The sequence below is a fragment of the Hipposideros armiger genome, unplaced genomic scaffold, assembly GCF_001890085.2.
Source record: "Hipposideros armiger isolate ML-2016 unplaced genomic scaffold, ASM189008v1 scaffold_209, whole genome shotgun sequence".
Lineage (NCBI taxonomy): Eukaryota > Metazoa > Chordata > Mammalia > Chiroptera > Hipposideridae > Hipposideros > Hipposideros armiger.
This window is the reverse complement of record NW_017731559.1, coordinates 2548185-2571584: the sequence shown is the minus strand read 5'-3', so window position 1 is coordinate 2571584 and position 23400 is coordinate 2548185. Positions and strand designations below refer to the sequence as shown.

Genomic DNA, 23400 nt, shown 5'->3' with positions numbered 1-23400 from the left:
TTGCTGTCGTTTTGTTCTTCAGTCTAGTTGTGGAGGACATTGCTTCACTGGCCCAAGTTGGCACCATCATTGTGCTCTTCCCAGGCGAGGCAGATCAGTCGCCGGCTTCTGGATGGCCACTCACACTGGCTGCCGGCCACACACGGTAGCCCATGGCAACCCACTGCCACAGGGGCTGCAGCCTACGCCGTCGCCGGCGACTCACAGCAACCTAGCTCCAGGTCGAGCCGCTGCTCAGCATCTCAGCTGCAGAGGGCTAGCGTCACTGGCCCTCACATGTGGGATCTGAACCGGGGCCCTCTGGCATCCCAAGCCAGCTCTCAACCATCGCGCCACTCGGCAGGCCCAGCAACTAGGTTTTTCACTGACACTCCAGTTTCCTCCACTGGGGCTGCACCCTGACCTGCCCTTCCCCTCTACTGACTAGGATCAGGCTGCCTGTCCTAGCTCTGTCCCTTCCTCCAGTCCCAGCCAGTGGCAGGGTTACTCCAAAATGCCTTGTGTATGAGCCCACCTGAGACACTGCTCCTTCCACAGCTCTACTCCCCTGTAAGCCTAACTAACTGTGTGTCACCTTCGCTGATGCACTGGCCACCAATAAAATTAGACACCCCCTCCCCCGCCCCAGCCCTCCACACACTGTTCTCACAGTAATACCAGTGTCTCCTCCACAGCCGGAAGGTAGTGATTAAAATACTTACTGTATAATCTCTGGATAATGTTCTGAGTGTTTTAAATCAAAAATGAAATATTGATTTAAGTATGCATACCTAGATTGTCATTAGAGATAACTTCCAACCATAGGTAAAAACAAATGTATAGCTTTCAGACCCTGGAGATGTCAACAACTTCTGTGAAGCTTTGAGGGTTCCTCAAATACCATTTTAGATAGAATAGATTATTTAGATATTTAGATATAATAAATATTTATAGAATAGCATAGCACAGCATAGCATTTTCAAGTGACCAGTAAATAGACAATTTGCTCAATAGATGTGTTGCTCAATCTGCAACTGGGGTGACTTATGCAATTGTACAACTCCAGGGATTCCCCTCCTTCAGTTATCCTAGCAGAGGGCCACTCGGAAGCTCTGTGGTCTGCTCCTTGGGCAGTAAAGAGACAACCCAAGGCCCCAGCAAAGGCCAGGCAGATACATCCTCTTAACACACCCTGCACCCACCCACCCTAACCAAACCAATTGCAAACCTGGCCTGCTGGAAACACAAGCTGACCCGGGCGAGACTCCTCTGGTCAAGGAGCTCATAGTCAAGGGGGAAGCCACGGGACAACCACCAAGGTATTCCATTAACAATCCCTCAAGTCCCTCTGGCATTTGGAACTACCCCTCACCCCATCCCCAACCACCCCAGGAGCAGCATGGGGAGCACTCCAGTTGAAAAGGTCAGCAAATCCCATGGTGAACACACGAGGCCCCTGCCAAGCAGCCTAGGACGCCACAGGCTCTCATGCAACACTCAGGCCAGCGTGCTCGCCCTAGAAAATAGCTCCATTCACAACAGCGTACAATCTGACAATCTCCCCATCAAAAGGCTGCATCCAGCTCTTTCTATATTGGAAAAGAGGTACTTATTTAGAAAATAGCCCATTTAGCATGTCTTTCTATACATTTTTAAGAATTTGCTTTTTAAATGCAAGTACATTTGATACTCCCTGCATAAGTTGAACACTGGTAGATTCACACACACACACACACACACACACACACACACGGACACACACACACGGACACTTATAGTCTGGATTCCTTAAAGGGAAAAAAAATCCAAAACCCAAATGCCCACCCATTCCTTTAAAGTTGGAATATGTGCTTCCCTTCCTCATGAATGGAACCAAACAATGGCGCTACGGAGCTGGGGAAGTACTACCACCAGTCCTGACACAGAAACGGTCAGATGAAAACAGATGCGGCGCCTGCTCTTTCTTCATAAAATAAGCGTTTGTTCACTGCCACCGAGGCATGCCCTTTGGTGGTAACGCAGTGGTGCTCATCTCTGCCCCCTGTCACCTTGCTAGGTCCTTCCAAGGTATGTAACAAACTCTCGCCTCGCTTTCTATCCTCAGAAAGCCCACAATGGAAAAGACGGCTAAGGGCAGATGGCCAGCCTGCACCAGGCACTGTTCACCCCACGGTCTGATTCATAAACTAAGTCCATTACTACACAAACTCGTTATTAATGGGCACAGTTAACAAGCACAGGCCTGCCTATTTTAATGACTGACAAGAATACTTAGCCTTGGGCCAAAATAGCATGCCCCCTTATTAGCCAAGCAGACATCCGCTAAGAGACGGACAGACCTCAAAACAAAAGCATTATGCGCCAACATCATCAAATGGAGGAGTCTGTGTCTGGTCCTCAGCACTTGGGCTTCCCTGACTTGTCTGACAATTACAATTTGGGCCAAAAACACTTTAGAAGCCAATGTGGTTCACGGTCAACACTCATATGTAAGTCGGCCTCCCGAAAACTTCCAGACTCATTTTGGAATATTATCTTTTAAATGTTCAGCTCTGCCTGAGCAAGGAATAGGTATCTGGATAGATATAGATATAGATATAGATAGATATAGATATAGATAGATATAGATATAGATATATAGATATATAGATATATATACTTGGACCAAATTAATCCACTTATCATTAGGACTAATGGTTCATCTGCCAGTGCAAGTCACTGTGTGCTCCAGGGACCCAGGGCTGATCAGAGGGTAGTTATAATAAATCCACTTACACTGAAAGCTTAGGGAAAGGTCACAGGGAGAAGAAGAAAAAAAATCACACAGAAAAGCATGTGACTGGAGCAACAGAGGACTGGGATGAGGCAGGACCCAGGGCCAATATTTCTAAAGCGTCTTTAGGGCACAAAAATGTCCCTGGCTCCATTTTCAGAGCAGGAGCAGTGGCCAACCATCCACACTAACTGGCCAGAGGAAAACGGGCCCAGTGGCCTGGCCACCCTGAAAGCTGACCACAGCTCTGCCGTTGTCCCAGCTCACAGTTCTCTGGGGCCCCCAGGCGAGTGAGGGGCAAAGGGGAGCTGTGCTCAGGGCACCTTCATCAGTGCTTCTGGAAGAGGGATGTCTCTTCTTAACCTGGTAAGCAGAGTGCCTCAGAGAGAGGGCTGACGTGGGCAGGGAGGGGGGCGAATGCCAGAAGAACCTCACCCGAGCTGGACTCCCAGCTGGCTGTTAACCCTGATAACCAGTGAGGCCACAGCAAGGTCATCCTGGGGTCCAGTGGGACCAACTGCTCAAGGCCAACCCCCTTATGGGGTAATCTGGGGCAGCAGCTTGACCAGAAGGCCAATGTCAGGCAGTGGGCACCACAGGGGACAGCTACAGCCTGAGAGTTAGGATCGGCATGTGACAAGGAAGGTGACCCCTGGCCTCAGCATCAAATGAGGAAGTTACATTAGGTCATCGGTCTCCACCCTGGCTGCATGCTGGAACCCCCTGGGGACGTTAAAAATCTTTGGGAGCAAAACAAGCTTTGACAGCAAGAAAGGACCCTGGCCATCTGGGCCAACCATTGCTATCCTCACAAAACGGCAATTTTCTATGTGGCTCTAGTTCTCTCCAGGCTAGGAGGCCCCTTCCTGGCTGTAAGACAGGCCACTGGAAAACATGATTACTTCTTCACAGATGTGAGGGAAGTGAGAGCATTATGGATACCTCAACTACAAAGGTAATGGGTGAGCTGAGGTTATGATTATCTCAGGTCCACTCAGTTATTATGATAAAAAAAACCATAAAAATAACTTATTAACATAGACACAAGACACCCACACACTTGTAATTTATTTGCTTTGTTACTTATTTCTCCCACTGACCATCTCCCTCCTCCAGACAAAACTGAACCACACCAGACAGTTAGCTGGCCCAGGGAGGGACCCTGCTTTCCTCATCTGTGTCGTCCTAGGGCTGGAGCATGCTTAGCAAACAGTAGGTGCTCAATCAAGGCTAGCGAAATAAACTAATGAACTCCCTCATTGGGCGGGTGGGTGTTTGTGGGTTTTCCAAAAGAGTGCCTCCATGCTTTTCTACACACAATTACTAGTGGACCCTCTCTAGTCAATATATGAGTACCCAGGCTAGTCACCAGAAACCCAGAAACCATGCTCAGCAAGCTTCCCATGGCCTCACCATAGCAAGAAGAACAGGGAGGCAGAAGACCCTCATCTAGCGGAAGGGCCGGATAGGGAGGAGGGACAGTCCCACCAAACACAGCTGAGCAGATCACAGGTATAAGGTGTGGTCTATTTAAAATGGGTTTCTTCTGTTTAAGCTTATTAAACATTCATTTTTCCAAGTGGAATTTTATATATCTTACCGCAAAAAAAAAAAAAAAAAATTCAAACCAGGAAATGCATAAAGTAGAAACTGAGGAAATGACCTGCCAACCCCTGGACCCTGAGAGCACCCTATGAGATTTTGGTATATGTCCTTTTAGACTCTTTCATACTTCTGCATCTACTTATAAATGTAAATAAATAAATAAATATTATATATATATATATATATAATATATATTTATTTGTCCATGATTAAAGCTGTGAAAAGGAAAAGAAGGGTTTGCCTTTTTAAAAACAAAGGCAGTCGGGAAGAACACAAAGAAATCTGGCTCCACTGTTGGTGCCACTCACAGCACCTGAGCAAGACAGAAGACTGGGATCTCAGACAGCAGCCAAGAAAGAATCAGGGTCCTCCCCCAGGTTAGGCAGCACTCCCCAGCGCTGGGGTACCCGGTTCTCCCCACACTTTCTGGCTATGAACGAGTAGCGAGGAAAGCAGTCTGCACAGAGGGGCCACGCTTGATTGCTCACAACACCAGTTAGGGAGGTGGGGGATTGAGGACCACCTGTAGGATGCAGACTCCAACCTCACCCTCGGGGCCTGGTCCTGATGACCACAGGTCCAGCAGCCTTCACCATGTTGAACTGCAGGTGCTGGGGGACTCTCAGGGCACTGACCACCATCCCAGTTAGAGTGGATGCTGTGGGGCCACGGGCCAGGAACCTGGGCTGGAGAGCAAGCAGTCCCACTTCAATCCAGAGCCGAAGGGAACCTTCAACTTTCAGCCTCCTTTTCTGACTTGGAGTCGCAAAGCTTCCAAGGGGCCTAAGGCGGGCCCAGGGAGAAAAGGCTTGGGTCACCAGCTAGAAAGCAGAGCTGGCCTTTTTAGCAGGTAGAAAACCCCCTTGTAGAATGTCACAAAATCCCATCTCCTGGTCCTCGTATCCCCACATCACAGACATAGTCTTTTGTTCTGGAAATAGTTCAGCTCAGGCTGAAAAGGTGGTCCTCCAAGCAGGATATAAATCTGTAACTTGCAGACTGATCTACTATGGGAGCCTACTACTGAAGGGAGCCCTCAAGGGAAGAACCTCTACATATCCAAGAACTACGCTTTCATGGATAGATCTTTGGTGAAAATGCTGGTTTTCAAATACTGGACTCTCTCTGAAGGCCAAATGCACCTCTAACTTCCCATGGTTATTTCCATCATTTCTCTAACACAGCTTTGGGTTGTTGAGGCCACCGTCCCATGAGCTGCTCTCCAGATTCAGCAACTAAGTTATGATAACTTTGTTCATTGTTTGGCAAATCTTACCACCAAGATTCCAGATGCTCTTTTAGCACAAGTCAAATCAGATTGTGCTTACTGAAGAAGCAAACTGTTTTGCAGCAATACGTATGTGTTCACAGATGAAGAAAGAAAAGTCAGCTGTCACCTCTTAATAGATGTTACACAGAGTCTTAAAGCAAAAATGCCCTTGGCTTCAGCCTGAAGGCAGTTTCATTAAATACATGCTTAGTTCTGCTTTCCACAGGTTTAAGGCTTTGTCTAGCAGCAAAGTTGCTGATGAAACTGAGTGTGGCCCTTATTTGCTCACCTGGCAATGGCTGCTTGTTAGACTGTGGAGGGAACCCCTGAGGAGAATCATGGGATCTGACACTGCACTGGTAGACCGGCTGGGCCAGGTCATCAGGTTGGGGCGACCAGCAGAGCCCCCTGTCTAGACCCATCAGTCCCTGCAGTGCCTTTGAGCAAAGGGCACACAGCTGGCTTGCTTGTAGAAAGAAAAACCCCCTCTCCCCATGGAAGCTTACGTGCCGAAAGCCATGTTCATACCCAGGATACTGACAAGCAATTCAAACTCCACAGCGGGTCGCATGAGTCTTCCTCATAAAGGAAGGAAAATATGGTTATCTTTAAGAAAAGGAGGGATGCATAGATCAAGAAACAGAGAAAATACTAGGAAACTGACTTTGAATCTGGGTACATTGCAAAGTCTCCAGCTAACGAATGAGGCAAAAATCAAATTAAATTCAACACACCAAGAACGAGCCAATCAGCTTGCTCAAATAAGATCTGTTTCTACGTTTTTTTATGGAGGTCAAGAAAGCAACTTTAATGTTTACAGAGAATACAAAGGCACTCAGCTTGCCTATGTTTACTTTCCTTTTAAGGTTCTCATCAGACTTGCCAAATTCTGGAAAACCAAGGTGTGGGGTCAGCTCAGTGTCTAGGGCTTTATTAGCAGGATTTAAAAAATTGGCCAGAAATTCACTCCTCAGTTCTCCCTGCCCACTGCCGCCCTGCTTAGCTTACAAAACACCCATTTCATCATGTCATTCCCCAATGTGAAGATCCACAATGATTCCCTCTGGGTACAAGTTTAAGCTTCTCTAACAAAGGGACTAGACAGGTAGGTCAGAAGACAGCAGCAGACACAGAACACCTGGCCATCCTGAAGGCTCCTGCACAGTCTCCTGGATCGTCCTTGTGGTGTCAGGAAATAAAGGGGCCATCCCAGGGCCACGGGCTGAGTGACAGTGCTGCATTCTAATTCCCACTCACCCTCATGGGGTCGGGGGGCCTTGCCCTGCAGCTGTAGGGAGCAATTTGATCAAATGTGCAGAATTGCAGAAACCAAAAGCAGGTGTACCGGTTGGGAAGAAAACAATGTCAGGATCCATAAAGGTATGGGGTTTTATGCAGCTGATGAGATAAACGGCATTGTCCTCATTATAGAACACGCAGGATACCCATGGTGGGAGGACACGTGGGGGCCAACCCAGGACACGGTGAGGACGAGAAGGACACATGAGCAATGGAAAACCACTCAAAATAAAAGGGTCGGCTTCATCCTGGAGAGAAAAGAGCCCTGTCAAACTAATATAACCAACCAATCTGAGGACTTTGGGGCCAGCTTGTGTATGTTCTGGGTAAGCATCAGAATTCAAGGAGTCAAATCCAGGTGTTCTCTGTGAAAGGGATTCCCCGAGCCACATGGTGAGGGTGGCTGGGAATCCAGCACCTGGACCCAGAGTCGAAGGCCAGGACAGGCCAGGTGTGGAGCGTGTGGAAGGCACAGCAGGGCACCAGTGAGCTCAAAGGAGAGCCTGATTTAAGCAGGAAGAGGCAAGGGGCATACCTCTTGGAGAAGGAGCGACTAGACCAGCATAGACGTTCAAGGGATAAACCCAGGATGGACTTCTTACACCAGGTTTCTGCAAGGCACAGGGGGATTCCCTGAGGCCAAGTCAGGGAAGGAGCCAATAGGAGCCAGGAGCCAGCCAGGCGCCCAATAAGATGGTACGGGTCTGTTCTAGGAGGAGCTAGAAAGACCCCATGGGCCAAATGAACACGCACAGATGGGTGAAGCTGAGGGCAGGCACGAAAGTGTGCATTGCGTAAGAGTTCGTGCATGCGTGTGTGCACACTCATGCAGTGTTTCCTTCTGAGACCAGAAGAATAAAGGAGGTGCCAGAACACCTGCAGGGCTTACGTGAGGGTGCAAGGGTGCAGATGCAGTTGGCTGGAGTTGCTTCCTTAGACAGGCCGCTTGCAACCTGTTCCCGAGCTTTCTGAAGGCCCACAGCACCTGAGTTTATCTGATAAATCCATGGCCTCGCCCATCCCCAGCGTCTTTAGGAATCATGTCTCATCCTGGACCCTCTTCTCTCTACTCAGCCGCTTAAACACCCACCCTGACAATGGGCCAAGAGCACTGGTGACCTCACCTTTCTTTCTCCATCATTAGGACTTACTGGCGCTTTCCAGGAATTCCTTTGCATGCTGAAGACTTTCTAAGCCAGATAGATACACATTTATTTCCCACCAGAAAGCAAAATGAGGGCTCTCTATGCCCTGCTGTACGGGGTTTGCAGAACAAAGACTGGAGATGGACAAGAGGAGACACACACTCCTCTCACTGGCTCCCCACTCCGACCATGAGCTGAGACGTCAGTGTGAGCTAATTAGAACCAGCAGGGAGTCAGGCAGGGCTGGTTACTTCCGAGTGGTATTTACTGGGACCTTCGGGACGCTGCCTTCCAGCATAACCATAATCGCTCCCCTGAGTTTCCCCCTTGGTTTCCAGCACGACCTTACTCGGTTCCAAAGGGCCTTCCAAAGAAATGGATTTGACAGCTTGGGAACAGCATGTAATAATTTACAGCAATTTGGGATTGATGGGGTTTCATCAATCTTTATTTTGTAGTTTTTCAGATTCACCATGGCCCACGCTCAATAGCAGCTTATGAAAACAAAGACTGATACTTCCTTGTCTGTCCCCTTTCAATCAACAGCGTCCCTTTTCCTACCAAGGAGCCCAAATGGTTTCATTCCTTTCTGGAAGCCTTTTAAAATAAGCATTGTTTCTCCCTGGCCACCGATGTTTATTCCTGTTATTGTAAACTGCATGGGACTGGGCACAGCTAAATTGCTGGTCTCATTAGAGGCCTATGGGATAAGAAATGCGCCGAGGTGGACCAAATCTTAGTTCAAAACAAAACTCAGGATCTGCTTCGCCAGCTCTCATCTACCCAAATCCTACCACCCTCCTAAGGCACAGTGCAGTACCACCTGCTCTGCGAAGCTGTCCCTGACATTTTCTGAACTCCTATATTTGGTGTCTTTGCCATATTTGAAAATATTCATTTCTAGATGCCTGTAGAATGATTGATTTTATTCCCTGTACCTCCCACCTCACTTCAAGTACTCTGAAGACAGATGTCTTCCCTTCTTCGAAAGCCCTTCAATGATTAGCATTTACCTTGTCATAGTAGGTTTTGATAAATCCTTAAGTACAACATGGACAACTGTTTGCAGCTACAGGTAGCCACGAGGGGCAAGGATGGATCACACCAGGAAGTCAGATTAATACTGTTCTGAGGGACTCGACTCACAAGCCCAACGCATATGAGGAATGAGATTCAAAACCAAAGCTGGGGCCTCAGAGATCACCAGATCACTGATACTCACTTGTTCTTTGAGTGTCAGAATGTTATTTTTCAAACTAAATCTTATGTCAAATCCCAAATATAAAACAGATTAGAATAATTATAAATTCTAAAAATCTGAACGTATAAAATTTATTAATTAAAAAAATTACTTATAACTCAATCACTATAAGAGCAGTGAAGCTATCTTGATGTACAAACAAATCCGAAACGTGCAGTTATGGATGACATTGCTCGTCTAAGTCAATACCAGCATCTAATTGATTTCTTTTGGTTTTGGCTGTACAATAAGGAGATGATCCCAACTGATAAGTAGATGCCTATGGTAATCATTTTTAAACATCTCAGGATCTAATTTAATTAAATAGATGTGGCAGGTGAAGCTTAGTTGTACAAAATCAACTTACTCTGGCAGCATAAGTTAATTAAAGCATAATTAACATATAGATTGTTATCAGTGTGGTCGGGTTTGCTATAGAACACTACTGAGTTTTTTACTCCAGTTTTAAAAACACTTTATATATAACTATACATGTACGCATATATAAGTATATAATATTGGGTTGTCGGAAAAGTCATGACATATTTTGTCTATGTTTTCAAAGGTCATTTATTTATATAGAGAACAAATATCGGGCCAGCCAAGTGGCGCGATGGTTAAGAACTGGCTTGGGACGCCAGAGGGCCCCGGTTCGGATCCCACATATGAGGGCCAGTGACACTGCCCTCCACAGCTAAGATGCTGAACAACAGCTCAACCTGGAGCTGGGCTGCCGTGATTAGCCGGTGACGGCATAGGCTGCAGCCCCTGTGGCAGTGGGTTGCCATGGGCTACCGTGTGTAGCCAGCAGCCAGTGTGAGCGGCCAGCAGCCGCAGTGAGCTGCCATCCAGAAGGCGGCGACTGATGTGCCTCACCTGGGAAGAGTGCAATGATGGTGCCAACTTGGACCAGTGAAGCAACATCCTCCACAACTAGACTGAAGAACAAAATGACAGCATCTTGTCTGTTCCCTTTCCCGCAATTCCCCAGCACTGTTCCCATCCCCCCAATTCCCCAATAAAAAAAATTTTTTTTAAATCTTAAAAAAAAAAGAACAAATATCAATCAATGATATATTGCCCATTTTGTTCGATAACCTTTTGCCATCTTTCAGTGAGCTTCATAATTCCTCGTTCTTAGAAGGACCTGTCTTTATTTGAGAAAAACTGAACAAGGTGCTGATTTACAGCCTCATCTGAATTCAACGTTATACCACGCAAGGAGTTTTGAAAAGAGTGAGACAAGTGGAAGTCTGATGGTGCAAGGTCAGGCGAGTATGGTGGGTGTGGCAACATATCCCATCCAAGCTCTAATAACTTTTGATGGGTGATCAAACTTGAGTGTGGTCTCATGTTGTCACGATGGAACACAACTCCTTTACAATGAACAAGCTCTGGACGTTTCTGGATGATGGATTTGTTCAAACTGTCCAACTGCCGACAGTACACATTTGAACTGATTGTTTGGTTCCTTGGTAGGAGCTCAAATAACATGACACCTTTAAAATCCCACCACACTCAGAGCATAACCTTCCTCTGATGAATGTCTGCTTTCAATGTCATTTGTGGCAAATCATCACATCAGGACCAAGACCGTTTGCGCACCACATTGTTGTAAACAATCCACTTCTCATCACCAGTTATCAGTCGCCTCAAAAAAGGATTATTTTCCTCATGTTTAATGAGCATATTGCAGATGTTTATACACAGTTCAAGTGAACTTCTTTGAGTTCATGTGGAACCCAAATATCGAGCTTGCTTACATATCCCAGCTTCTTCAGGTGGTCATGAACGCCTGAATGATGGATGTTCAATGTTTCTGCAATCTCTTGTGTCGTGTAAAGTGAGTTTGACTCGATCAATGCCTTTATTTTGTCGTCATCAACCTCGGTGGGTCTCCCTGACCAAGGAGCGTTGTTGAAATCAAAATCACCAGCACGGAATTTCATGAACCATCATTGGCACTGACATTCTTGTAGAGCATTGCCACTATAAACTTTATGCAAGTTTTCACAAGCTTGACACGCATTCTTCCCCTTATGGAAGTAAAACAGTAGAATGTAGCAAAAATGCACAGTTTGGTCTTCCATCTTCAACTTCTTGTCACATCTCCAAAACTCAACCAAATCGCTTAATTTTTTTTTTTAGAATGAAGCTAGAACTGTCAGCCATCAAATGACATAGCAATAACATTGATGCAAATGACTCTAGTACTTCCAAAAATGAACTAGTGCCATCTGTTGCAAACATGCATCATGACTTTTCCGACAACTCAATATATACACATATAAATTACACCTCAAAATGTTAAACATAGAACTACCCCATATGTCCTGTAATTCCATTCCTAGATGTAATCCAAGAGAAATGAAAGCATCTCCACACAGAAATTTGTACACAAATGTTCATTGCAACTTTGTTTACAATAACCAAGATGTGAAAACAACCCAAATATCCATCAACTGATGAGTGGGTGAATAAAATGCAATATTATTCAGCCATAAAAAGGAATGAAATACTGCCACATGCTACGAAATGGATGAACCTCAAAAACATTTGCTAAGTGAAAGAAGTCAGTCACAAAAGACCACATAGTGTATGATTCCAATTATATGAACTGCCCAATGGCAAATCCATACAGACAGAAAGTAGATTAGTGATTGCCTAGAGCTGGCTGTGGAGAGTGGAAGGAATGGGGAGGGACTGTTAATGGCCAGGGAGTTTCTTTTTTGGGTGACAAAAATGTTCTAAAATTAGTGGCAATGATTTCACAACTTTGTCAATATACTAAAAACCATTGACTAGAGCACTTTAAATGCATGGTGTATGAATTATACCTCCATCAAACTGTTAAAATATTTATATGGCATATAAAATCTATATATGCAAGAAAACATATATATTGGAAAAAATACATAGTGAAAATAAATCAACCATTTGTGGAACTCCTGAAGCCCTTCCTGAGATCTTTATAGAGCTTTAGACAATACATTTTTTATTTCAAGAAGCACTCCTCATGCCACCATTTCTGTGACGTCTACAGATAATACATTTTTGCAAACTACAAATCTAGTTCCATTTTTTTTTTTTTTTTTTTACTAAAGCTATGGTGACAGAGAGCTTGACTGGCCAGGGCTAGGTGATGGGAGAGCAAGGATAGGGCCCAGACTATCTCACTAGAGTTGGTCCCTTTCCTTCCTAATGTGGGGTAAACTGGCCCTTTCTGGGGATGTTTCCAGCAGCAGGCACCAGGTGAGAACGGAAGGTGGTGGACAAGGGGCAAGGCCTGCTCATGACTTTCACGGGGGCTTCATTTTCTCTGATCATCCTCTTGGCTTCAAGTGCTGCACCACCTACCACCTGCCCACCGCCCACCTGTCATCCCCTTTCTCCCCGTGGGGCAAAAAGGAAACCTCTTTATTGCACACATCAAAGTTGTTTGGAGCTCTGAGACATCAATCTCCTTAACTTCCCATTTTCCTAGCCTCTATATAAGACATACCTGCAAACGACTCCCTTTTTATGAAGACTGATAATGCTTTTCTAGGAGAGAGCTCCGGAGCACCTTTGAGCATCCAAAAAGCAAGAAGAAAGACAATACACTGCCTCTTTGAGCTTCTGTCAGAGACCGGGGAGGTAGTTTAATTTTTTAACAGCTCATTGAGAACTCTTTGAAAATATATTATTAGTGCATCTGCCTCACAGTTTACATAATTAGCAAGCATAGGTGAGGCTATACAGGAAAGGTTTCCAAAGTGAATTTGCAGCATGAGAGCTGTGCCTAAAGCCACATGAATATTCACTTAGATGTAATGTGGATTCAGCTGTTGATTGGATTCTTTGACAAAAGCCTGTCCCAGAGGTCTGCATGGCGCCTTTATGCCAGGGCGTGGGTGTGATACCCCATGGTTATTGTGGAAAATAATACTGTGGAAAAAATCTTAACAACCTGGAAGGTGGAGGATATATTGTTTTCAATTGATATTTATGGACTAAAAGAAATGCAATCAACTGCCATTTTATTTTGCTAAAGATGGTCAATGGTGTCATTCTTTAGGGCAGGATCCTTACACTGTGGTCCCTGGACCTCCCCGGGGTTCCGTGCCCCTTCTAAAATCAGATGCAAAGCATTCAAGTGTATGTCTATGTCCATTTATCACTCTCTTCTAAAAGTATATGTAACCCCAAGAAAAGACTAGAAACCACTGTTATCAGGCAAAGGATGGTGCTAACAGGGGTAATGGAGGGGTGGGGGGGTAACAGGGCATGGTTCCAGATCCAATTCTGTCTCTATTATGTGACTTGAAGCAAGTTGTCATTGTCATTGTTATCACTGTTATCACCACATATACACAAGTAGTGGTCCTAGGTGTCAGGGATACAAAGAAGAGTAAGGAGATGTAAGAACTTGGTCCCTGTGCTGGGTGGCTCATGACTTCGTATGGAAAAGGGGCTCTAAAACCTTTAGGACTTTGGTTAAATACTCACAGGCCAGAGCGTGGAATGCAGTCAAGCTCGGAGCCACGCCCCGGCTGGGATGCAAGGCAGGGATGTGGGGAACCAGAGTTCCAGTGAGGGTACACGTGGCAGGTGGGAGTCCAGTGAGGATCAGTGGAGCCTTTGGCTCTGCCCTGAGGGGCCAAGCCCAGGTGGCTAGGGTTTCAGTGGGGGGCAGCAATCTTGGAAAAAAGCTGAGGGAGGACCATCAAAGCAACGCCAGAGTAGGAGTGACAGCCCTTTCTGAAAATGGGGCAGATTCCTAAAAATCTCAAGGAGAAATAATAACACTTTGATCTGTCCAAAGAGAAATAGAGAGTAACAAAACAGAAAGACTTGGTAAAAACTTTACCAAGGAATGGAGGCATGAATAAAGGAAGAGTGTATATATGATGGGAAGGTTCAATGCACGTGAACTTTCTACCCCACCACCTGGGACAGAGCTCACCAGAATCATATAAACTATCATGCATTCATTTGTGCATCCATCATTCATTAAACACCCACAATAAGGTACTGGGGAGTCGAGGATGACTAGAGCATAGTCCCTGCCTTCAAGAACAGTCTGGTGGGGAGACACATTAACAGAGAATTATAAAAATGAAGAGTGCAGATAGATGTGTCCTAGGTGTTACAGGAACAAGAAGAGAGGACCCGAGACCAGCCAGGGTGGGACCAAGGAGAAGCAAATCAGAGAAGGCTTCCTGGGTGTTGGCACCGGGATGGGCTTGCGAGATCACTAATCCAGGTGAGGAGACCCAGATCACGTGTTAGCAAAGCCCCCCGATACTGTACAACACTACCGGCTCATCTCTAAGTGGAAGAGCAAACTCTCACCTTCTCTGCAACCAACGTGTATGGGAAAAGGCCCCTCAAATTGGTCGTTGCTCCCTGCTCAGTCTGAAATTTCTGTTCCTGGATTTTGACATGTGTCCTTTTAAAGTGAAACTTGTCATGCGTCAGGACATGCAAGGTGCACTCTGATCTGGATTGTGCCTATTAAATTGGCTCCACAATTTAATGCATCATAATCATCAAGAGCCCATTTTCTCAAGCTCATGAAAACCTAGCAGTCTGGCTTTTAAACGAATAAAAAGCATAAGGGGCATAGACGAACCCAAGCCCCATCAACATGCTGTTGAGAAGACTTGGGTGCATGGTCTTGAAACACAGAGCATAAAACCTGAAAGCTCCCCTGCCACCCAAACCTCTTCAGGCCAGAGCAAAGATGTGGAAAAAAGCAGCCTTCATCCTACGCATGCTTGACATTCCTTCAAACAGCACTAAGGCTCTCGGAAGGAGCAGATCAGATCGAGAAGCCAGCAGGCCCTAGTTACAAGTTTCTATTTCATTTTGGGAACATTACATACCAAGACCTCTGCTAAAGGCTTGATAGACATCTTGGCATTTAATTCTCACATCCCTGTAAGGCTGGTACTATTCTGACTCCCACTTTACAGATGAAGAAACTGAGGTTCCAACATGGTACCTGACTTGCCCAAGGCCACAGAGCCAGGAGGTGGTAGATAAGGAACAGGGCGACTTCTAAACCCAGCAGTCTGAGGTGGTACTTTGTGAGGGGGAGCAGTCTGCCACCCCAAGATATGCCTTTTTAAATATATTGATTAGTTTAAGCTGGTTATTTTCAGGGAAAACCTTTGACCTTTCCCCTAACTGTCTAAAGGAATTCGGATAGAGGACCTGCTCCAGGAATGGGGCTATCATCATAGGTAACGATAGTTTAACATGAACTAGTGTGTGATACACAGGGAGGAATCTAGCAAAGCCCACTGGATCAAAGTCCGCTGTGTCCCATTGTTAAAGATGGCTCAGCAAACATTTCTTTACCAAACATTTGCATTTCCATCTCCATGTGACTTGCCTTCCTTCCCTTTAAAGTCCCAAACCAAAATTCTCCTTTTTCCTTAGCTCCAGGTGGCATCTAAGTCTTAACAGCCCAGTGTGCCCTGAGTTTCATATTTTTATGGAACCCCCATATGTACATACATGAAAAATTTAGTAATTTTCTCCTGTTAATCTGTCTCGTGTCAATTTGATGATTAAACCAGCCAGAATTTAGCAAGGTACAAGGAACATCATTTTCCTCCTTCATGCTTGCCTCTCTCACCTCTTATAGAAAAAGCAGCTCAAAACATGTGCCTCTTATGGAGGAAGGAAGGCTGCTCAGTGACCCATCCGCCCACAGGGCTGGCTGCCCCACTCGGGCCACTGCCAAGCCCAGGGAGGAACCACCTGCCCCGTGGCTGCCTGTGTGACCCCATAAGGCGGCTGGCTCCAATTAAGGCAAACCAACAGGATTTCAAAGGCATCTCAGGAGAGCCTCTGCAGGTCACACACCACTTCAAACCCCCTCACATACTTATCCGAGCAACAGGACATCTGTGCCACAGTCCTTTCAAATGCTGATGAGTTCTCCAGAAGTTTGTTTCAAAAGAAGTGAAGCTTTTCTAACAGTTTCTGCTGTTTGAAAGAAAGCTGTTTTAACTTCAAACAACTTCAAAGTTTATTTTCAAATGAAAGTTATTTTGCCAAAGAAATAAGAAAGTTTTACCCAACTAGGTAGGAATGATGGGTTTAAAAATAAAATTAACTTTGGGACTTCAGATTGGGCCAGGGGAAGCTTTACTCATGGAACGCTAAGGCCCCAATAACATTAGAAAAAACAATGTTTTCCTGACAGAAAGGGCAGCTTCTTTGTAAAATATCTGACCTTCCAAGTTTAATATGTTTAATCATTAGATCGGATCTTCAGGTGACTGGAGCCTACTGGAGATCATGTGTCATCGGTGCCTGTGGGGGAAGCCCTCTGGTACAGTTTGGCGCGTGAACTGATCCCACTGCTTTGCTCATGATGAGGGAGGGGCTGATCAGAGGGACATGGAGAGGGGCGCTTCTCACAGAAGGAAGTGGAGTGGCCGCGGGTTCTCATTCCAGGCTCAACAGTTAGCCCTGGCCTGGGGCACAGCTTGGTTCCACGCCGTTTCTTTTTTCCATTAAAAATAACTTTCTGATTGTGGTAAAATATACATACAACATAAAACTTATCATTTTAACCATACAATTTAGTGGTATTAAGTACATTCACATTGTTGTACGACCATCACTACCTCTATCCTTAGAAATTCTTTATCATCCCAGACTGAAACGCTGTACTCTTATTAAACACTGACTCCCTGTTGTCCCCATCCCCCATCACAGCCACCAATCTATTTTCTGTCTCTATGAATTTGACACCTTATCTACCTCATTTAAGTGGAACCATTCAGTATTTGTCCTTTTGTGACTGGCCTATTTCACTTAGGGTAATGTCCTCAAGGTCCACTCATGTTGCGCATGTGTCAGGATTTCTTTCCTTTTTAAGGCTGAATGTAGAATGGGGCACATTTTGCTTAGACATTCAGCCATCGATGGACACTTGGGTTGCTTCCACATTTTTGCTATTGTGAATAATGCTGTAATGAATATGAGAGGGCAAATATCTATTCGAATTCCACACCTGTTTCTTCCTTTCTTTCCTTCCTTCCTTCCTTCTCCCCTTCCTTCCTTCCTTCCTTCCTTCCTTCCTTCCTTCCTTCTTTCCTTCCTTCCTTCCTTCTTTCCTTCCTTCCGTTTTCCTCTGAAAGGGCAAACTAGCAGCAGTTCCATCAGATGCCCCAGTGATTGCCCTTGGGTGGCCCTGAGGGGACTCAGGTGTGAAAGGAGGCAGTCCCAGGAACTGCCAGGCTCAGCCCTGCCCACACAGCCACAGGTGTCACCCCAAGAGCTGCCAGCTCAGCTCTGCGGTTTATGGGAACCTGCCTGTTGTTTTCAAGCATGGGAAGGGACGGAAAGGCACAAGTTCCTGCACGCCTCATCTCCTTCCGCGCCCTAAACACACCCTTCCCTCAAAAGAGGCAAAGCTACCTGCTGAGCTCCCCAGGCCACACCTTGGGCTGCAGGGGCCCTGCTGTGGGATGGCCCCTTCCCTCCTCCTCCCTGCCCCTCTCTGCATGCAGGGCCCCTCCTTACTCCTATGGCTTCCTGGGCATAGTTCTGTCACCACAACCCTGCACCATCTTGGTGGATATTCTTGTTTGGCTCTTCTAAATAACTCAGGGCTCCCTACATCCAGGGCTGTAACTAATATTAGGTGCACAATAAATACCTGTTGAATAACTGAACAAACCAAAATAACCAGCACCCCAAGATCCCCAAACAATTAACAACATACAAATGACAACCGACAGAATCTAACCTGTATGATTTCCATAAGGATGGTACCTAATTAAAACTTGTAAAGTATGGTTTGATCAAGCTAATAAAATGGCAAAAAAGACAGCATCTGGTAAATAAAACAGACCCTTAATTTCCAAACAGCCTATGAAAACATTGGCCTACAGTTGGCCCATCCAGAGCCTGATGATTCTCCAAGGGGGCAGTGAAGATGGCCCGAGGGGATGGGTCCTGAGCTCTGTCAGTTTTGTGGCCCTGGACGAGGAAAGATCCAGAAAGTCTCCCAAGGAAACCTGGAAAGCTTTCTTTTTTTTTTTAAGTGAGAAAAAAAAAACGAAATGGAATTGAGATTGCCATTAAGCAAACATAAAATTATTAAAGCACAGTCCCAGGAGGTTAGGGAAAATAATTTCCGCTGATAGTGATCTTGAGATTGGTTTTATCAAGTGAATCAGGCACCAGGCAGTGAGTGAGTGATCTGGTTTCTATTTCCAGCTTTCCCCATCCTGGTGAAGTCATTCAGAGCTAACTTCTACTTCTTGTTTGTTCTACTGTATGATAAGGGAACTGCAACCCTTCCGCCTCCATAAGACTGTCAGTAGAGAAATCAGACCCAACATTGAGCCTGCGGGACACCTGACTTCTGACGTGGCACCAGAGAGAGAATTCACTGTGTTCCTCCGAAAGCAGCGTGACCCAGCCACCAAGAGTCACATACAAGATACGATTTAACAACATAATGTATTATTAAGTGAAAAAAAGGAAACTTCCAAATAGTACATGCAGTTTGGTCTCTAGTAGTAAAAAGAATACATATATACACATAGCAAATGATAATGACAGAACCTAACCCACCCATGTGTGCATGTTCTATACCCCAAATGTTACCTGGTCATCTGGATGGTAGGTTTATGGGTAATTTGAATTTCTGTTTTTTCTAAATATTTCACACAGATATTCCCTTTTGTTATAAAAAATACATAGTTTTAAAAAATGATGCATTCACATTATACAATGAAACATAAATACATACATGTATACTGTTATGGTATTCCAGGTAATATTTAAGAATTAATTGGCATTGTTATTAAAGAAAATAGGTAGAAAGGCAAAAAAAACCAATAAAAGATTGATAAGAGAGTCCATTATGACTAGGTAACTCCTTATCCAATTGCTTGCACACACTTCAAAGTATCCCTAGAACTGCTTCTCTCCAGAAGACAGGATTCATTCATTTCCCTAAAGTGTGAATTTTCAGGAATCAAGTTTGATGAGGAACCATTGCATTCCAACCAACCTTCCCCTTCCCTTTGTAACCACCCCTGCATGACAGTGCTTCTAGGTAAATGGGAATAAAGAACAAAAGCCAGTGTGATGTACACCCGTGTTCATAGCAGCATTGTTCACAGTAACCAAAAGGTGGAAACAACCCAAATGTCCATCAACAGGTGAATGGATAAACAAAATGTGGTGTATACATACAATGGAGTATTATTCAGCCTTTAAAAGGGAGAAAATTCTGACATATGCTATATAACATGGACAGACCTTAAGAACTTTATGCTAAGTGAAATAAGCCAGTTATAAACAAACAAATACTGTATGATTCCACTTATGTGGGGCATCTAGAATAGTCAAATGCACAGAGACAGAAAGTAGAATGGCGGTTTCCGGGAGCTGGGGAGAGTGGAGGATGAGGAGTTTGTTTAGCATTTCAGTTTTACAAAATGAAGAGTTCTGGAGATTAACTACAAAACAATATTAATGTGCTTAACATTACTAAACTATACAGTAAAAAAAGGCTACGATGGTAAACTATATGCTATACATAAGCTCAAGAGTAGGGGTTTGCACTCTCTACTCAGTTTGGTTTACAGATACACAGAGCAATTTCTGGCACCCAGAAACCCCTCTTTTCCAAACATCACACGTAGTGGAGTTCAGTCTGTAATTGAACCTAACAGAGAAAAGTCATCTCATTCTTGCTTCTGCAACTGCCCACTCAGGCCCAGATGCTTTGAAAATTACCACAGAAAATGCACAGCTCACCCACAAGTGGCCTCTGCACCGGCCTGACCTGTTGGTTGATGCAGGGCCCTGCGAGGTTAGGCTGCACACTTGCTGCTGGGCTTTTTGATGATGGACAGTGGCCTGCGTCAACCTGAAGGCTGGGGGAGGGGGAGTGTGGCGGCAGAGGGGACCAGTCAAGAATAACACCCACAGGCTAAAGGGAGACAACCACATCCTAAATTGCAAAGTGAAATTAACCATTCAAACCATATCCAAGTGATTCAAGATGAAAACGTGTTTAACACTTTAGTGGAAAGGGGTGAAACAGTTCCACCTCCTTATAAGGCTGCCCCTCTAAAGGAGTGTAATGAAAGACCACCTGGGTGGCCACAGAGCCCAAGGGCAGCAGGGCATAGCAGATAAGAACCCTGACCCTGGAACCTGCCAGCTCCGGGATCTCAGATGAGCCGATCTCTCTGTGCCTCATTTTCCACATCTGTAAAATGGGGATAGCAGGCCCTACCTTATAGGATTGTTTTACAGGTTACATATGTATGTTAATATTTTTTAATTATTATCGTTTTTAGTTGTGTTTAAGAAAATGAATACTAACGAACCTAAGTGTTTATAAGGCAGTCGGGAGACATGCCCCTCCATGGAGCGGCCCTTCCTCAAACCTTCTGGTCTGAAGTGACCTCCTCCTGTGAATAACCACCCCTGTGTCCTTGTGTTAAATGACCACAGTCAAGCAGTTTGATGTCACTCTAAATCCATGCTTGTCAGCCTCAAACCGGCACTCCATTGTCCGGCTATGTTTCATATCCAGCCCCCCTCCCATGCTCCCAAAATGCTATCTTGTACTTTCTCCTGAATCCTCAAACCCTTCCCACAGCCCTTTTGCATCCTCTCTCAGCCCCACGGGCAGCACCCCAGGCCCGGTTTTCTTCTACACCCTGGCTGCGCTGTCTGCTGCTAGGTCCTCCCTTGCTCATCCTCTCAGTGTGGAAGACTCTGAGGTTTGGGCTTTTGTCATCTCTCTGTGCCCCCTGCCTGGGTGATTCCGCCCTCCTTGGGCCTTGAACACCATCTACATGCTAATGATGCCTAAATGCGTTTCACCAACCTGCCTTGCTCTGGAGCTCCAGGTCCCTGGGTACCCAAGTGCCTTCCTGAAATCACCATGTGGCTGTCTCAAGGGCGGCGCGCACTTCGCGGGCCAGACTCCTCCTCCTCTCCAGTTAAACCTGTGCCCTGCAGACTGCGCCATCTCAGTTGGTGACACCAGAAGTCATCTTTGACCCTCCTCCACAACACATTCAGGATAGCACCAAGTACTTGTCTGGTCTATTTCTGAAATAAACCTTGAACCCTCTGCATGTCTGCCCACCCCAGGCTGATCCTGGCTCGACTCCTGAGTCGCCAGTGTGAGCAACTCGATCTTGTGGCTCGGGGCTTCAAACCCACTGACTGTCTCCCACTGCACTGAGAAGAAAATACAAACCTTTAAGGAAGCCCACAAGGTGCACACAGCCTCCCCCATCTCCCCACCGGCCCCCTGCCCCCATACTCCTCAGCCACAGCAGGCTTTGTTTCTTCCCCCAAATGGGCTATTTCTTGCCATATATGTGGCCTTGGAACATGTCCTCATTCCTCTGCCTGAAACTCCCACACAGTCCTCACATGCTAGTGGCTTCTCCTCCAGCAGCCAAAGACACCTCCTCCAAGAAGCCTTCCCAGGCTCTACCCAGCAGAAGCAGTTCTCCCCTCCCCCATTATTCTTTTTACATACAGCTCACAAACTTTTCTTCCAGGGCACTTAACACAACTAATACTCATATTTTTATTCACTTATTTACTTGTCAATTGTCTGTCTCCTGCCCAGGACTGTAAGTTCCCTGAGGGTGAGAACCAGGAACATTTTGTTCAACCCTCTATGCCTACCCCTCAGCAAATGGTGTAAGCTCAATGGACACCCCCTGAAAGAATGAACCTAATGAAAAACACTGCCAGGTACACACCTCCTTTAGCTGCCTAAGTTTTGGGGAGGGTATCAGGACATTGAGCAGCTGGCTGTCTAAGCTAACAATGTCTTACTTAAAAAGAACGTAACACACCCAAAACAATCATTAGAGGTGATTATCTAGATTACAAAAACTTTCTTACAAAGGGTTTATCACAATTATATTTTAGATCTTTCTTGTTACTTTACAAATGTCGTTCTTTTTTTGCCTTGAGTAAAAAGAAAAAAGCAATTCAAAAACATATGAAAAACATGATACCACTTAAAAAATAAGTGTACAAAGGGCCGGCCGAGTGGCTCAGTTGGTTAAGAGCTCGCTCAAGAGTTTGAGCTCTGAGCAACAGCGGTTCAAGTCCAGCCCGAGCTGAGCAGCCGCTGAGCTGCCAACAGGTAGCAGGATGGCTCAGCTATAAAAAAAAAAAGTGTACGTATAGGCAGACACATACATACTAGCCCTCAAACTCCATGACAGCAGGGTGGGCATTTATCTCATGTACCTAGTCCAGAGCTTGGCACAGAGTACAGGCCCAAGAAATATGGGATGGAGGAATGCGGGATGGAAGACAGAACCCTAACCTAGGAGTAGGTGCACCAACATGTCAGCAGTAAGGAAATTGCAGATGACTTTACTTGTTACTTGTCACTCATTTTTAACACAACTGTAATTTAGAGACAACTTTTCTGAAACACAGATTCCCAAAAAGCACCAGAGTAAAGTGTTTTAGACGAAAGTATAAAGGTGAGACATGACTGATAAAGTAATAGTTGTTTTTTTTTTCAAAGCAAGATTTTTATCACAGTCCACAGGCCAGTCTGTATTTAGAAGGGACCTTCACTGACAAGGTCGTCTCAGGAGGAAGGCCAGGCAGGACATGTGGCCCCTACAAGGTACACCTGGCAGCCATTTGGGAGGGACGCCCATGACTACCCTCCCCCAACACCGGGGCTTCTGCCATAATAATTTCAGACAACAGATGTGCCCGAGGTCCCCCCAGGAAGGGCTCACTGGATACCCAGGCAGGTACAAGGCCTCACACCCAGCAGCACACAACGGCACACAGCACCGTGTCCTTGGCACTACGCCTGGGGCGGAGGGTCTCAAAAACAATAAGTGGAAGATGACTTTTCCTATGTCTTTTCCCATTTCTTAATTCAAGTAATCCATCCTCTTATCAAAACATTGGGTTGTTGGAAAAGTCATGACGCATGTTTGCGACAGATGGGACTAGTTCATTTTTGGAAGTACTAGAGTCATTTGTATCTATGTTATTGCCATGCCATTTGACAGCTGACAATTCTAGCTTCATTCTAAAAAAAAAATAAATTGAG

The 23400-nt window shown here is 45.5% G+C and overlaps 1 protein-coding gene across 3 annotated transcripts in view; it reads right to left on the bottom strand.

Moving 5' to 3' along the window:
* Positions 1–23400, bottom strand: part of CABLES1 (Cdk5 and Abl enzyme substrate 1) — a 117040-nt gene that overhangs the window by 69683 nt on the left and 23957 nt on the right. The window lies entirely within an intron of this gene.